This window comes from Myodes glareolus, chromosome 3 (assembly GCF_982192425.1).
Source record: "Myodes glareolus chromosome 3, mMyoGla1.1, whole genome shotgun sequence".
In the NCBI taxonomy this organism is placed as follows: Eukaryota; Metazoa; Chordata; class Mammalia; order Rodentia; family Cricetidae; genus Myodes; species Myodes glareolus.
This window is the reverse complement of record NC_142028.1, coordinates 25992499-26008212: the sequence shown is the minus strand read 5'-3', so window position 1 is coordinate 26008212 and position 15714 is coordinate 25992499. Positions and strand designations below refer to the sequence as shown.

Sequence of the window (15714 nt, the reverse complement as noted above, 5' to 3'; positions counted from 1 at the left end):
CAAGTGAGACAAAGCCTGTCTTTCAGTACACAGACGCCTGATTTGAGAGACCAAGGGAGTCTCTTCTCAGGGTGGAATGAAGGAGATCTACAGAGAAGGTGAAGAATTGACACCTAGCACTGACTTCACTTTGAAACATGTTGGAAGCCCCTGTGGAAGTGGGGAGGAGTTCTGGGTCAGTTCTGCACCTTACCCAAGATAGATGTTGAGCTCTGGCTAACAGCGACCATATTCAACAGCTAACTTCCAGTATCAGGCACCTTGACACAGTTGCTAATATCGACCCAAATTGCTAATGTCACTGAAGTCTGATTACAGATTCACAAGTCACAATCAGTCATTTGAACAGGCATAACAAAAGCTAACTCCTCTTTGTTGCGGAATATTAGTTTAATGATGCAAAGATGAATTAGTTACATTTTTCTGTTATGCATTTGTTTAACTCTGTGAAGCTTGTTACTTTGCCTGTCTGAAACGCCTGATTGGTCTAATAGTAAAGATCTGAATGGTCAATAGCTAGGCAGGAAAGAGAAATGGGTGGGGCTGTTAGGCAGAGAGAATAAATAGAAGAGAAGAGAGAGGAGGGAGAGAAGAAGAGAAGGAGGGGGATGCCAGGGGCCAGCCACACAGCCACACAGCCACACAGCCACACAGCCACACAGCCACACAGCCAGACAAGGAGTAAGAAGCAAAGACAAGATATACAGAAATAGAGAAAGGTAAAAACTTGGTGCGGGAGAATTGTCTGTATTCTGTCAATTGTGTATTTTAATAAAATGCTGATTGGCCAGGCAGGAAGTATAGGTGGGTCAACCAGACAGGAAGTAGAGGCGGGGCGATGAGAACAGGAATATTCTGGAAAACAGGAAGCTCCCTCTGCCACTCCTGCCCAGATCACCGAAGAGGCAACATGTGAGCTGCCACTCTGAGAAAGGTACTGAGCCGTGTGGCTATCATAGATAATGATAATGGATTAATATAAGTTACAAGGACTAACAAGAAGCCTGACCTAATGGGCTAATCAGCTTTATAACTTATAGAGATCTCTGTGTGATTGATTTTCTTTGGGAATTGCTGGCTGTGGGGTACTGGGCGGGACAGAAACCCCAACAAGCTGGCCCTCATGTTACAAAAACTCAGAGGCAAAAGGTAGACAGGATACTGTAAGTTAAGAAAAGCTGATTAGAAACAAGCCAAGCTAAGCTTAGTCGTTCTTAAGAAAGCATAAGTTTCTGTGTATTTATCTGGGAGCTGGGTGGTGGCCCCCATAGAATAAAGAGTAAAAAACTCAACTGCAACTCTTTAGTCATTGCACACAACACCACAGTACAACATATCTTTCTTAATCCTCGCGGGGTTTCCTTAAGGAAAGCACTAATCATACTTCCCTTTCCTAATCAAGGCTCAGAAAGGTTGTATAATTTACTGGGTCACACACAGCAAACTTCAAAGTCAGACAGACTGAAAAACAGAGCCAGATTCCTAAGCTTTCAGTTACTCCAACCTTTGCCAACTAGAGACCTTAATCACAGTTCTGGGAGAACCATGGCTCCCTCACTCCATGGATCTGGTTAGAACAGTATAATAGTCTTCCTACAGTTAGGAATTAGCTTCTCATTTTCTTCCCTTTACCCTCAAAATACTCAACACGGAACTGTGCACAGAACGAGCTAACTTCAATCACCTCCTTCATTCGTTGGAGGAACGTAGCCAACAGTTCACTTTTATCTCCTGCCATCTTTGCCAACTGTTGGCAGTCCTGCCTCACCCTCAGCTGGCACTTATGACTGTTAAAATGCTAACGGGGGGTTGGAAACAGGACTGTGTGTTGATAATTATTTCTTCCAGATAGATAATAATACTGAAGAGACGAGAGCTAAGACTGAGTTGTTAAGGGAGAGGAAAATAGTAAGCGGGCGAGTCTTCAAAAGACAGGAAGAGGAAAGAGACCACGGAAGTGAGAAGGTAGCAGAACAGAGGCACCGGGTCGATAAGAGGCCCAGAGAGGACTCTCATGATAGTATGTTTATAAGGATGACACTTGAAGTTCTCTGATACGCAGACTTCTGACATTTTGTTTGGATAACTTAAGCTTACAACAACTTGGCTCTGAATCTAGGCAAAAGAATAAAAACGTAGCACACAAATTCGACACCAAGAAATCTGGGGCAAGAACGAAGGCCTCGCTTTGCGGTCCCCATATGCTTGCTGTAGAGACTGGGGAGATGGGTTTCACATCCAGCCCCCTTCCCATCTCACATAAGGAAACCCTTTTCTCCACGGGGACGGAATAGTTTGGCAAAGCTCTTCGCTGTCACTCGACTGGGCCATATTCTCTTGACATTAAATGACAGTGTTCACCCATACATAAATGTCAACTAGACAGTCCATACATATTTATCAAGTACCTGTTTAAGCTTAACATAGGAAGATCCAAAAGACATTCATTCTGGTGCCTTCCATAGAATTGAGTCGAAAGACCTCAAAACATGGGTGGAAAACGCATAGTTCATATCTCACCTTTATTCCTTCTTGTTCTTACAGCAGCTTCCTTAAGATTGTGATGCACTGTTGCTCATTTAAGACGTGGCCTCAGAACCTTTTCATTTTAACATTTTATGCAGTCCCTTCTAGTTATACAGCGCTGGTCCAGGATTAAGAAACAGAAAAACAAAACAAAACAAAACCAAAATAACCCTGTTTGTTTTCTTTGGTCTGGACTGGAATACGTAGAAGAGCAAGTAGTACAGCAGGTATTCCTATTATGAAGTGCGTAGGCTAAGAAGTTCGGAAAGATTGTAAATTATTCAGGGCCATAGTGACAGGGCAAGCCCAACGGCCATAACCCAGGTAAATCTTAGGGAATAGCTATCTAGTCCATAACCACCTAACAAGGGTCTGAGGGGTCAAGCCCTGGTAGATGCTGAAGAGAACACAAACGACTGCCTACCGACCATTGCTAAACACTGCGTGACTAAAAGAGGGGCTGGGGGAGGAAAGGCTAGGGGCCAGGAAGTGTGTAGTCAGATACCAAAGCAAAGCTCCACTTGGGGCTCCCAGCCTAGAGAATGTTAGAAGTGACGGAGCAAAACGATCCACTTCCAAAACCAGTGGATGGGACTCCTCTTCAAAAAGCTAAATCTGCAGGGGAAAACATGCTGGGAGTGTAAGAGGCTGCAGGACAATGGGAATTTGTGGGTTTTCCACCACAGAGAAGATAAAGCAGGACAGGGCAAACGGTATTTACAGCTGCCTTTAAAAGCTGGCCCAGAACCAGCTGGTTTCACCTCCCCAGAGAACAGTATAGAAGGGTCATCTTATAGCAAGAGAAATTTAGGAAGGACATCTAAAGATGTTTTCTAACAGACCTGTTGGAAGTTGGTTTGAACCAGCAAGAGTACTGTGGTGTTTCCTTTATAGTTTGTTAAAAAAAAAAAAAAGAAAGAAAGAGAAGAAACAGCTGTTAATTTAAGCTTTTGGTTGTGATATATACAGTTCTATCTAGAGAGAGTGAACAATCGTCATGGCCTCCCAAAATCCAGCATACTATCCTAAGGCCCTGTGTTGGAGACAATCCTCTGTGCACTGTGTGACATCTTGCAAACTGTCCTTCCTAGCTCCCTCATCCCCACCTGTAACCACCCAGCTATTCATGTGACTCAACAAGAAGAGAAAGTAGTCGACTCCCAGACATTGAATCAAACCTCTTCCTCAGCCTGCACTGCTGGCAACATTTTGCCTTCCTTTGAGATGAGTGGATGCTATGGCTGGAAATGAAGGAGCTGAGCAGAGGTGACACCATCTTTTTTTTTTTTTAACCATTGGAAAAGAGACAGAGTTGCTACGTAGGACATGTTCCTACAGCGTGCTGAAGACGAGGTATGGGACAGGCCGTTGAAAGCCTTCAATAGAGCTGATGATGTCTTTGATCTCAAAATTGTAAGCATACCTTTGCTTAATGTAGACTTTGAACCCTAGTATTCCTAACCAAAGGAATAATACAATGGCTAATGTAAATTCTTGGAATTCTGTTCTTGATCTTCATTTAATAATCTTGGATAAGGAATTTGAACTTCCCTGGGACTCTGTTTCGATTATTTACTATGACATTGGGCTAAGCTCCCAGTTAACTATCTGCAGGAAAGGAAAGAGACTGAGACCTGACTGAGCTAAGAACCACCCAAGGCAAACCTACTGGGCTGATAGGAGAAACAAGGAGAGAATGGGAAACGGAAGATGAGTGGGGAGTGTGGAGGAGAGTCGGGAAAGAGAACAAAAGATAGAGTACTGGTGACTGGGCTACTCAGGACCTGAACGCCATACAAAGTGTGGAGCACAGGCTCAGCTGGCGGATTAAAGGCAGAAGGCATCTAGAGCAGTAAGAAGGCCACCGGAAGTACAGTCACCAAATCACCAAAAATATAAAACAATTGAATTCCAGATGGGGAGGATTCCAAAACAGCAAGCAGGTTCTCCTGTGCTCTGGGAAGTCACAAGAAGACCTGGGGATCTATATTTCTCCAGTTCCTCCGGTTGCTTTCTTTGACAAATATTTATTTATTTTATGTGTATGTGCCTGCATCTGCTTCTGTAAATTAACTCAGGTACTCTTAGAGGAAAGAAGATTATGTCTAACTCCCCAGACCTGGAATGATCAAATGATCCACTGGGTCGGGGTGCTGGAAACTGAACCTGGGTCCTCTGTAAGAGCCATCCGTACTGGCTGTTTTTGTGTGTCAACTTGACCCAAGCTAGAGTCATCAGCGAGAAAGGAGCCTCATTTGAGATGTTGAGATCAGCTGAAATCTCATTGGGAAACACCTCTATGAGATCCAGCTGTGGAGCATTTTGTCAGCACTCAGTGGGGGGAAAGGCCCAAGCCTATGTACAATCATCCAACATTGTAACCCATTTAGAGGTCTTTTATGTCTGAATCTGTCCTATTGTGAATCTGTAATTTTTTTACTGTCCAGGAGCACTTTTGATTTGTGCCTTTAAATCACTAAGCACTTAAGAATCTAAGCTGTGACATTCCTAGGTCAAAAACAGGTACTGTGGGTTTGCCCCGCCCAGTCCAACATGGCGGAGCCATTGTGCCTCTGAGCCTTGCACATTGCACTGGTAGCATGGAGGAGCTGCTTGTGCCTCTGAGCTGCAGCCTGCAATGACCCGCTTTTAGGCACACAGTGAGTCTAGTTGCCATCAAACAAATCGTAGCACTTTATTCCAAATGCTCCATTCAAAAGATCTGTCTCCCGCAGGAGCCAGACAGAGATTGTGATGGCAGCACAGCCCAGAAACAGGTATTTCAAAACTGCCACTTTCTAGTAGACCTGATCCTACTGCCTACACAGGCAGGAAGAGCTGAGCCGTTGGCATGGTCTCAGCTACTTTATTCCCGATCCTGAGTGGGCACACAAACGTTCAGGCCCAGAAATGCACCATTTCCAGTTTGCACCAGTGGCAGGGCCCAGGAAGCCATGTTTTAAAATGGTGTGGCTTTTTTTTCTGTTGCTTTTGCTGGATCAGGAAGTCTCTCTACAGCACGCCCTAGCAAACAGCAAAAAGCTGTGTTAAACTCTGTTTTTTAGGTGTTTAAAATTAAGCTCTCTCAGGTTTTACATGGAGTTTGTTACCATGTTGGAGCGCCAATTTGTAGTGATGAGGTGAGCAGGCCTGCTTTTTGCCCCGCCTGGCTCCCACACGGCTAGCTTTACACCAAAATTAACAACACACAAATTGTATTTGTTTGAACACTGCCTGGCCCATTATCTCTAATCTCTTATTGGCTAACTCTTACATATTGATTCAACTCATTTCTATTAATGTGTATTGCCACTTGACTGTGGCTTACCGGGATGAGTCTAAATGGCATCCATCTCGGAGAGGAGAGCTATGGCGTCCACCTCACTGCCTTCTTCCTCCCAGGATTCTGTTCTGTCTTCTCTGCCTACCTATGCTCTGACCTATCAGGTTAAGCAGTTTTCTTTATTAATTAACCAATGAAAGCAACAGATAGCTAGAAGACCTGCCTACATCAAGTTCCTGTTCTGATTTCCTTCAGTGATGTACAGTGATGTGGAAGTGTTAGCAAATAAACCCTTTCCTCCCCAGCTTGCTTTTTGGTCATAGTGTTTCGTCGCAGCCATAGAAACCCGAACAGAGACATCACCTCTCCAGTTGCCCAATTGCTTTCTTTCCTTGAAGGAGGTGAGGAGCATGAAAAGCTGCTACTTACAGAGAGATGACTCCAAGATGTATGACAGAGAGATCTTCCAATCAGGTCGATCTAGTAGGAGTCATGGACCCTCTCCGAGGAAGGGGAGGATGAGTATTGTAATCCATGGAGGAATACTTTCTGCCCTCAGGATTAGGAAAGGAAACATTTTTAAAGGGAACAAACATAGTGAAGAAGTAAGACACAGAACCCTACAAAAGCCAAACCATGGACCCTGAGGATTTAAGACATTGTTTTAGATAGGGGCTAGGGACATGATTTAGTCAACAGAGTGCCCATCATGCAAATAAACATGAAGACCAGAGCCCTAACCCCAGAACCCATGTAAAAACTAGGAATTCTGGTGCATGCTTGCCACCCCAGAACCCAGCAGGCAAAGCCTGGGCTTTCTGACTAACCAGCCTAGCCTAGGCAGGGAATGCTGGGCCAATAGTCGACCCAGTCTCACATATCCAATGTATTGTCTTCAACCCTGTTTGGTTACTCTGCACAGGGCACAGCAGTGAATGCTCAGGCTCTCCAGTTGAGATCTGTTCCATTGCTGCTGCTTGTTGATGACTGCTTCGTGGAGCACAGACTCAGCGTCTCCAAGACTCCATTATAAAATAGGACCCAGGGGTTCTCCAGGAAACTTCCAGGATTCCAACTCAAGAAAGGTACTATTGAAGCATACTACCTCTCATATTGAGTAACTACTGGTTGTTCACACACACACACACACACACACACACACAGAGAGAGAGAAAGAGAGAGAGAGAGAGAGAGAGAGAGAGAGACTATGTGGGACTATGTTGACTATTGAGGCACTCAGTTTTTGTAACCAAGTAACTACCAGGTTCTTTGCTTTCTTTGCTTCTCAGGTATGATTTGATGTTGATATATATATATGTGTGTGTGTGTGTGTGTGTGTGTGTGTGTGTGTGTACACATCCCCTTGGCTCTGTTCCTCTAGGGAAACTTTGCTAATAGTTGTACAATTCTGACAGATAGATATACAAAATGTGTCGTGGCTATTTCTCTCAGCCTCTTCTTCTATGCACTTACTGAGTACACCCAGTTAGCTCCATTTATCTTGAGAATAGTGTTAGGTTCTGAGAACAGATTCCCTGGGGAATAGGTAGGAATATGCATGGTGTTTAGGGCCACCCTATATTTCAGCCTCCTGTGGGCCACACTGTTCTGGTCTGCTCCCCTGGGCAGACTCTTATCTCTGTTTGAAAGTTAATCTTGACTCCTTTAGCAGCCCCTGCCATCTAAGGATAGAAGGTAAGACTCAAAGACAGAAGTGAGGATGAGTGGACTTCAAAGTCACTCCACTTTCATTGGCATCTATAGCTCCTGCTGGGTCAGGAGTATTTGTTTCCTGTGTAACAACTTAGCACAACCTTAAGCTTTAGACAGAGCAAACACATTTCCTGGTTCTAGAGGTTCACAGTCCAAGCTCCTGTAGCACTCGGGTCCTTTCACGCATTCTAGAGGAGGATTTTCCCTGCTGCCTCTTGGGTAGCTGGCCTGGTCTTGTGATGGCTAGATCCAATCCCTGCCTCTGTCTCCACATCTTCCTCTCAGTATACCCTTCTGTTCTGGAGCTCTGCTTTGCACCTATATGAGGAACTCTTCTAGGGATGACTCAGGTAACTCAGCATTGGCTCCGAGGGATGACTCGGGCAAGGTAGGATTGGTTCCTAGGGATGGCTCAGGCAAATCAGGATTGGCTCCTTCATTTGATATCCTTATCTTGACCTAACTCACAAACCTTTTTCTGTATGAGGTGCCAGGCTCAGGATCTGGAGCCTTGATGTGAATATCTTGGAGGAATGCAGATTTCAACCAACCTGATGAGAAAGAAAATGAAACTTAATTTTACTTGGCTCACAATATCCCATCCTGACTTTAGCCTGGTTCATCAGTTTCAAATCTTTAGTCATGTTCTGTAGACAAGGAACTTTCTCCTTGGGGACACTTATCCGCCCATGAATAGTGAGATAGGAAACAGAGCCTCTGAATTCTGTTGGACTCCAAATTCACTAAGTTAGGGGACATTGCACTCTTACAGTGTGTTCTTGGGGTATAATTCTGCCTCACTGGGGCTCAGTGGCTCACTGGGTGGAAATCAGGGACAGGAATGTCCTTTTCATTGTCATCATTCTAGAACAAGAGACCTCTGACGCCCAAGTGAAATTGCAGTGTGCTTTGGGTATTGTAGGATGAGGAGCTCCTTTTGATGTTGATGTCACCTAGACGTGTGAAAAGTATTTAGCTGTGGAAAGAGAAAGACCCCTTGTTTATTACTGTTGCACGTCTTCCAGCCTTCCGGTCGGCCACCAGTTAAGCTTTTAGGATATTATTTGTAGGTATCTCCCATTGTTTACAAGAACCCTAACAACGTGCAATGCACTGTGTGTGTGTGTGTGTGTGTGTGTGTGCGCGCGCGCGCGCATGCACCCATGGGGAGGCCAGAGTACAGCCCTGCTCTTCAGCCATCTTCAGTCACTGTGCATGTTTTTTTTGGAAAACAAAATCTCTCACCAAGTTGGAATTTGTCAAGTAGGCTACTTGGTAAGTGAACTCCGTGGATCCACCTGTTCCAGTCTGCCTGGTCCTCGGATTAAAAAAAAAAAAAACAGCCCTAGGTTTCTTAGTGGGTGATCTGGGCTTGGCCTTCAGTCATTACACTTGTAAGATAAGCAGTTTCCAGACTGAAATGCCTCCCTAGTCCACTCAGTACACTTAAAAAAAACCCAGACCCAGGTCTACCAAGATGACTCACAAGGCAAAAGCTCCTACTGTGCTCTGCATTTGAAACTTGGGTCTCTCGGTGAGAGGAAAAAAACCAACTCCCAGGCATTGTTCAATGACTAGCATCTGTGAACCATGGCATAGGCAGGACACACACATACACACACACACACATACACACACATACACACACACATACACACAAATACACTTACACACACACACACACATACACTTAAATAAGCAAGTAAGTAAATGAATAAAGAAATGGATAAATAAGAATTTTTGAACTAAGAATGTCTTAGGCTTGAGGATAAAGCTGGGGATCGGGTAGAATGCTTGCCTGGGTCTCCCTTAGTATCACAAAAGATTTTTAAAGCATGAAAAGAAAGGAAAAGGGGATATAAAGAAGGAAAAGAAGCAACTCAATAAGATTGAAGAATTCAACCAACTCTGACAAGATGCACTGTTTAATTCTAGAAATCTAGAGCACGGTGGTTCTCAAATATTGGTGCCCGTGTCAAAATCACCTACTGAGCTTGCTCTAGGAGAGATTCTTACACGGAAGGCCTGGGGTGAATGCTGGGGATTTGCATTTCTAACTAGTTCTGGGGAATGCTGATACAGATGTTCAGGGATAACACTTGGAGCATCCCCCTTTCCGGGCAAGCAAATCCTAACTGGGGGACGTGGGGCCTCTCGGCTGTGGTGTTTTATGAGCAATGAGTATAGTCTATTGGCTGGATAAATACAGGTAAAACTATCATTATGTGGGCTTGTTTAAATATTTTGATGTTGAAAAGAAATCCTCACTCTTAGAAGATTTTAGTAATCCTTGAACCAAAGCCAGAAAGCCAATCAGGCTTCAGCCCCTTTGCCAGCGCTGGTTTATTGGCAGCAGTTTCACCAGTGTGGTGTTGGGAATGACTCAAACGGCGCTCGCTTCAGTGCGGAGGAAAAGGCCACGGTGCATCAGAAGTATTTGTCTAGACGAGGGCAAGAGAATAGCAGTACCTGTGCCGTCTTTTTGCTGTGATTTCCATTTAAATATTCAATCTGTTGCCGTTTAGGTGTGCATTCTACTCTTGCCGTTCTTGCCCTGGGCTCACTCCATGCGTGCCTTGGCTCAGAAGATCCTCTGCAGGCTGCTGATGGCTCTCCCACCTCCTGCCTCCTCACCCCCGACTTCCGGAGATGTGTTTCCGACTATCTTCTTGACACCTCCCAAAGATGTTCCACATGCCGATTACGCTTCGCTCCTCCAACAATGACTTGTTGACTTTTCTGCTTCGACTGTTCTAATCCCATCGCAATAAATGTTACGATCAGCTGCCCACCTGCTTGTCCGAGGGGAAGTTCTTGAGTGTTCGCCTTTTCTCCTTTGTGATAGTCCATCCATCCTCAAGGCCTATTGACAGAGTTGGAGAGATGATTCAGGAGTTAGCCCTGGTTGCTCTTCCAGAGGACCTGGGTTTGATTCCTAACATCCACACGGTGGCTCACAACTGTCTCTAACTCTAGTTCCAGGAGATCTCATCCCTTCTTCTGGCCTCCACTGACACCAGACATGCATGTCGTACATAGGAACATACAGGCAAAATACCACCATGTATAAAACAGTATTAATTTAGGTTTAAAATTTTAAAAAGACTTATTGACTTTATACTCAGAACATACTTTAGATGCATTTGCTTCCTGCCGTCATCACACTTCCTCAAGGTCATTGTCATCTCTCATTTCTGTTAAGCCAGCGACCTTACAGCTGGTGTTCCTACTTCTGTTCTTCCAGCTTTCCATCAGGAGGTCAAAGTCATACCTCGGCACACTAAGATCTGACTATTTCTTATTTCCTTGGCTTGGGGTAAAATTCCAGCAGTCACATAAGACCCCATAAGGTTCTGTTACCCCGTCTCAGTCTGGCCCCCATCTCAGCGCTACACATCTCTTGCTAGTTTTACTTTCCCTCCATTTCTCAAGTGTCTCAGGCATTTCTCCACCCCTCCTTGTTAGCATCTAGTTCAGTGCCAGTGGGATCCTCATTAACGGTGTCCAACATCAGGGCTCATGAAGCCAGCGGAGCGGACGCTCTGACTCTCCTTGTGCTTACCTGCACAGTTGCTTTAGCTCTCTGTTCCCTGCAGGCCTCGCGTGCTCGCTCATCTGACGTTGGACATAGAGGGTTAATGCCAAGGTGACCGGTGCTCCCAATGACGCCAGCTCCCTTGCAGAGGTCCCGGGGTAGGAACTCTAAACCACCCAGCTGCCCTCAGAGGCCTCAGGAGACCATCCCTCTGGCTGCCTTGGTGGGCACTGCGGTATGTCATGGAGGGATTGCATTGCCTCTTACTCCAGACCACAGTGTACACTGTGGGCGAATGGAGCTGGCTTGAGGCAGAAGGCTTGGGACTATCTCCATGTCCTGGGTTTGTCTGGGGTTTGCACTTTAAAAGCTTTATGACTCTCTAGGCATTGTTAACGTCATCCAGTTTGGTTGCAGATTCCATAGCCCAACTTTGAGAGAGCAAAGCGCCTCTTCTTTTAAGATGAACATTGAAACAAAGAGTATGTGTGATTGGTGATGGACAGGGTTGTTATGGGACACTGGGCATCTGGGGCGACCAGAATAAAAGAGGAAAGAGAACAAGGCTAGCATTCCAAGGCTTTACCTGTGAAGAAGGAAAGACCTGCCCCAGTGGCTGGGTGGTCCTGTTTCAGAGACTGTGTTCCTGCTCCAGTCTCCTGGGGTGAGGGCAGGGGCGGCCCTCTGAACTGCAGCTGCAAGTTTTATTCTAGCTCTGGAAATCCTGTTCCCTCCCAGGGCAGGTAGAGAAGCTAAGACAAGCTGACAAGAAAAGTCATGTATGGGGCCCGAGGTCTTAGGCATCACCTCTTCCTGTTTGCTAAATGTTTGGTTTCCAAGGGCGTCAGTGATTAACAAGTTGAGCATTTAACACTGAAAACTGGAAAATATCTATAGCTGCTTCCATAGCAGGGAAGCTTTTACCCCCACCAGAAAGATTCCTAGAGCCCAGGGGAGCTGAAGTAAGTACCACCCTCTAGTGTGGTTGTATTAAAAATGGGACCCCAGAGAAAGTCAGGATAATAAAGGTCATGGATAATGCCTTGATCCGGAATTCCTAGTGAGAGGCACCAGAAAATGAACTTATTTGTGGTTTTTCTCTCTCCTCCAACTCTTTCCCCTCTCTTCCATATCTCTCCTTCTCCTCCCCTCTATACTCCCCTTCTCTCTCCCCTTTTTGCCCCTCTTCCTCCCCTGTTCCTCTGTCCTTTGTCTGTCTGTCTGTCTGTCTGTCTGTCTGTCTGTCTCTCTCTCTCTCTCTCTCTCTCTCTCCCCTCTTTTCCTGCCTTTCTTGACTCTCTTTCCACTCACATAAGGGAAAAGCCAAGAATGTATTGCTAGAAAAGTATGAGGACCTGAGTAGGGAATCCTCAGAACCCATGTGAAAGCCAGTGTGGATGTGTGTGCTGTAACCTCAACACTGGAGAGCCCGGCAGCTTCCTGGAGCTTGCTCACCTGCCAGCCTAGCCAATCAATGAGCTCCAAGTCCAGTGATTCCATCTCATAAAACAAGCTAGAAGGTGATGGAAAAAAAGACAACAGAACAACACCAATCCCTGGTCTGTGCACATTAGTGCAAACATGTAACCCCACACACACAAACACAGACATTACATACATACACACACACACACACACACACACACACAATGAGAAGATAATCATTGGCAAGGAAGAATGTCTTCATAGGAAGTGGTCATTCTGATTGTCTGATCTTGGGTTTGTTGCTTCCAGAACTTCAGAAACCACATGAATCCCACTGTGGAAGCCTCCCAGGTGGTAGCTGCTGGACGTTTGTACAGCAAAAGTACAAACAAACAGCCTGCAGATCTCCTCTGGTTCCCAAACTCACCTGTCTTGGGTCCTATGCAATTATTCTTAGTATAGCAAGCTGGTTGGTATAGATACACTACTTGGGAACATAGTTTAGTCCCCTTAATGTCACAAGATACCTAACAGGAAGTAAGACTCTTGATACTCATCAAATCGAGCCATGGAGGGACTAACTGCTTGTCTGGTATGCTATAGTGTTGTCTAGTTCTGGGCTAACTTGGGCTACTACAAGGAAAGCAAGAAGGGGAGGTTGTGAGGAACAGCAGATACATTTTGAAGACATCCATCTGTTTATGACATGTTTTGAGCTTAGTGCTTTGCTAACACCAGGAAGGCAAAGATGAGTAAATAGTCCCCTGGGACTCTGTGACCCCACATTTAAAGAAGTCAAGTCACTGAAAGGCGAAACACTAATTTCTAGTTACATTTTTTTTCTGTTACCTATGAAAATTGACTTATATCTAAGTTATAATTTTCTTCCTCAAAGTCTAAGCTTAGCTATTGTTTAATTTTTTCATCTGTTCAGGAGACAAAAAGAGGGAAGATTTCTTTAAGATATTCTACCTGGAAAGGTGTCAGAATTATCTAATGAGAAATCTTCAGGATTCCAAATAAAAGCATGTATACCTATCTATCATTATCTATCTATCTATCTATCTATCTATCTATCTGTCTGTCTGTCTGTCTGTCTGTCTGTCTGTCTGTCTATCTATCTATCTATCTATCATCTATCTACCTATTTTCTGCCTACCCTATCTATCTTTTATCTATTTGCCAAGCAAGCAATGCAAGAACTAAGAACTATAACATTAGAAAAATGAATTTTTAATTGAAGGAATGTTCTTCTAGAGATTGAACCTTAAGAAGCCATCTTTGTGGAAACTGTATTCTTTCTCCTTCCCTTCCTCTGTTCCTTCCTTCTTTCTTTTCTTTTGCATCCCTTCTTTTCTCTTTCTCATACATTGTTTTGAAATTGTAATAGGAAACCTATGATTCCCTTTTGTCAGTGAGATTAGCATAACTTTTCAAGTAGGAAGGTAAAACAGTGCAGCCACTGTATGAGAAGGCAGAGTAGCTCATCAGGAACTTGAAAACAGAACTATCTTAAACTCTACAATTCCATTTCTGCATGTAAGCCAGAAGAATTGAAATCAAGAATTCAAATAGATCACGAGTGAACCTGCATTTGTAATAGACTTAGTCACAGAGGTTAAAAAAAAATAAAGCAACACAGTCTGTCCTCTCCAGATGAGTCAACAGAATTTGAGTAGATAGATACTGTGTGCACATACAACTTTAATTGTAAAGTAATATGTGCATTTAGTCTTTGAAAAGCCACTTGAACACATCTACAACATGGATGAGCATTGGACATTTTACTAAGTAAAATAAGCCAATCACAAAACACCAACTTCTATATGATTCCACTCTATGATGCACTAAGAGCAGGAAAATTCACAGGGAGAAAAGCTGACGTGGAGGTTCCTGGTCCTTAGAGTGAGGGCAGTGGCTAGGTATCATTTAATTCGTAGGAAATTTCAGCTTTGGAAGATAGAAAAAGGTCTAAGAAATGCTACTCAGTGATAGATGTCAAATCATATGAATGTAATAAAGGCCACTGCATTTCATATTTAAACTGTTAAAATGGTAATTTTATGAGAGTTTTACCACAATAAATAGAATAAAATTTCTAAAATTAAAATTCAATTCATGGAGCAGACATCCATCAGAGGAGGGGTAAGTTTGCTCCTGGCCCAAGACAGAAGCCCCGGCAAGGAGGAATTCAGACTTTCCCCGACCCCCTTGACTACCTGGTCACCCTGCAGTGGTGGCTCCACCCTGCGGAGCTCTCCCGCCTCCCATCCCAGCTTTCATCCAGGTACACCTTCATCTCTTTCTCCCGTCTCCCTTGGGCCATAAGATCTCCCCAGCTTGGCTGCCTTGCTCGCTGGGCCTGGGCTGTGAGCGCAACCCTGCAGGAGGGAGTGCCTGTGTTTCACTAGCGTGCCTGAGGAAAGGTAGGCCTTCTGTCAGTGAAGTCCCTGCCCAACAAGAGAACCTGACCTGGTATCAGAAGATCCGATAGAGAGCATTTGAAGGAAGAGATGGGCAGACACCAAGGCAAGAACTCCTCTAGCAATCTGAAAAACAACATGAAAACACCAGATCCCCATGACCCTAAAATAGAAGGACTTGAACACCTTAATCCAGAAGAAGTGGGAAAAAATGTCATTATGAAAGCAATAGAGTCCCTTAAACAGGATGAATAACTCCCTTAAAGAATTGGATGAAAAGTACAACAAAAAGTTTGAAGAAATGAGTAAAGAAATGGATGAAAAATATTAAAAAAAACATCGAAGAAATTAGTAAATACATGAATGATATATTGGGAAACCAAGAAAAAACAATCAAACAGGTAATGGAAACAGTTCAAGAACTGAAAACTGAAATGGTGGCAATGAAGAAAACACAAACCGAGGGCTGGCTGGATAAGGAAAATCTAGGTAAATGAACAGAGACTACAGAATCAAGCATAACCAATAGAATACAAGAGATGGAAGAACGAATCTCAGATGCTGAAGATACCATAGAGAAAATAAATGTTCTGATCAAAGAAAACAGCAAATCCAACAAATTCTCATCACAAAACATTCAAGAAATCTGGGACACAATAAAAAAACCAAATCTAAGAATAATAGGGATTGAAGAAGGAGAAGAATTGCAGATCAAAGGCCCAGAAAATATATTCAACAAAATTATAGAAGAAAACCTTCCCAACCTAAAGAACGATATTCCTATGAAGGTTCAAGAAGCATACAGAACA

At 44.1% G+C, this 15714-nt stretch overlaps 1 long non-coding RNA gene across 1 annotated transcript; it reads left to right on the top strand.

The window, feature by feature from the left end:
* The first annotated feature begins 4913 nt into the window (after positions 1–4913).
* LOC146895291 (uncharacterized) lies at positions 4914–10313 on the top strand. The gene is made up of 2 exons (XR_015000773.2): positions 4914–6894; positions 10048–10313. It is a non-coding gene; the product is annotated as an uncharacterized LOC146895291 (long non-coding RNA).
* The last annotated feature ends 5401 nt before the right edge of the window (positions 10314–15714 follow it).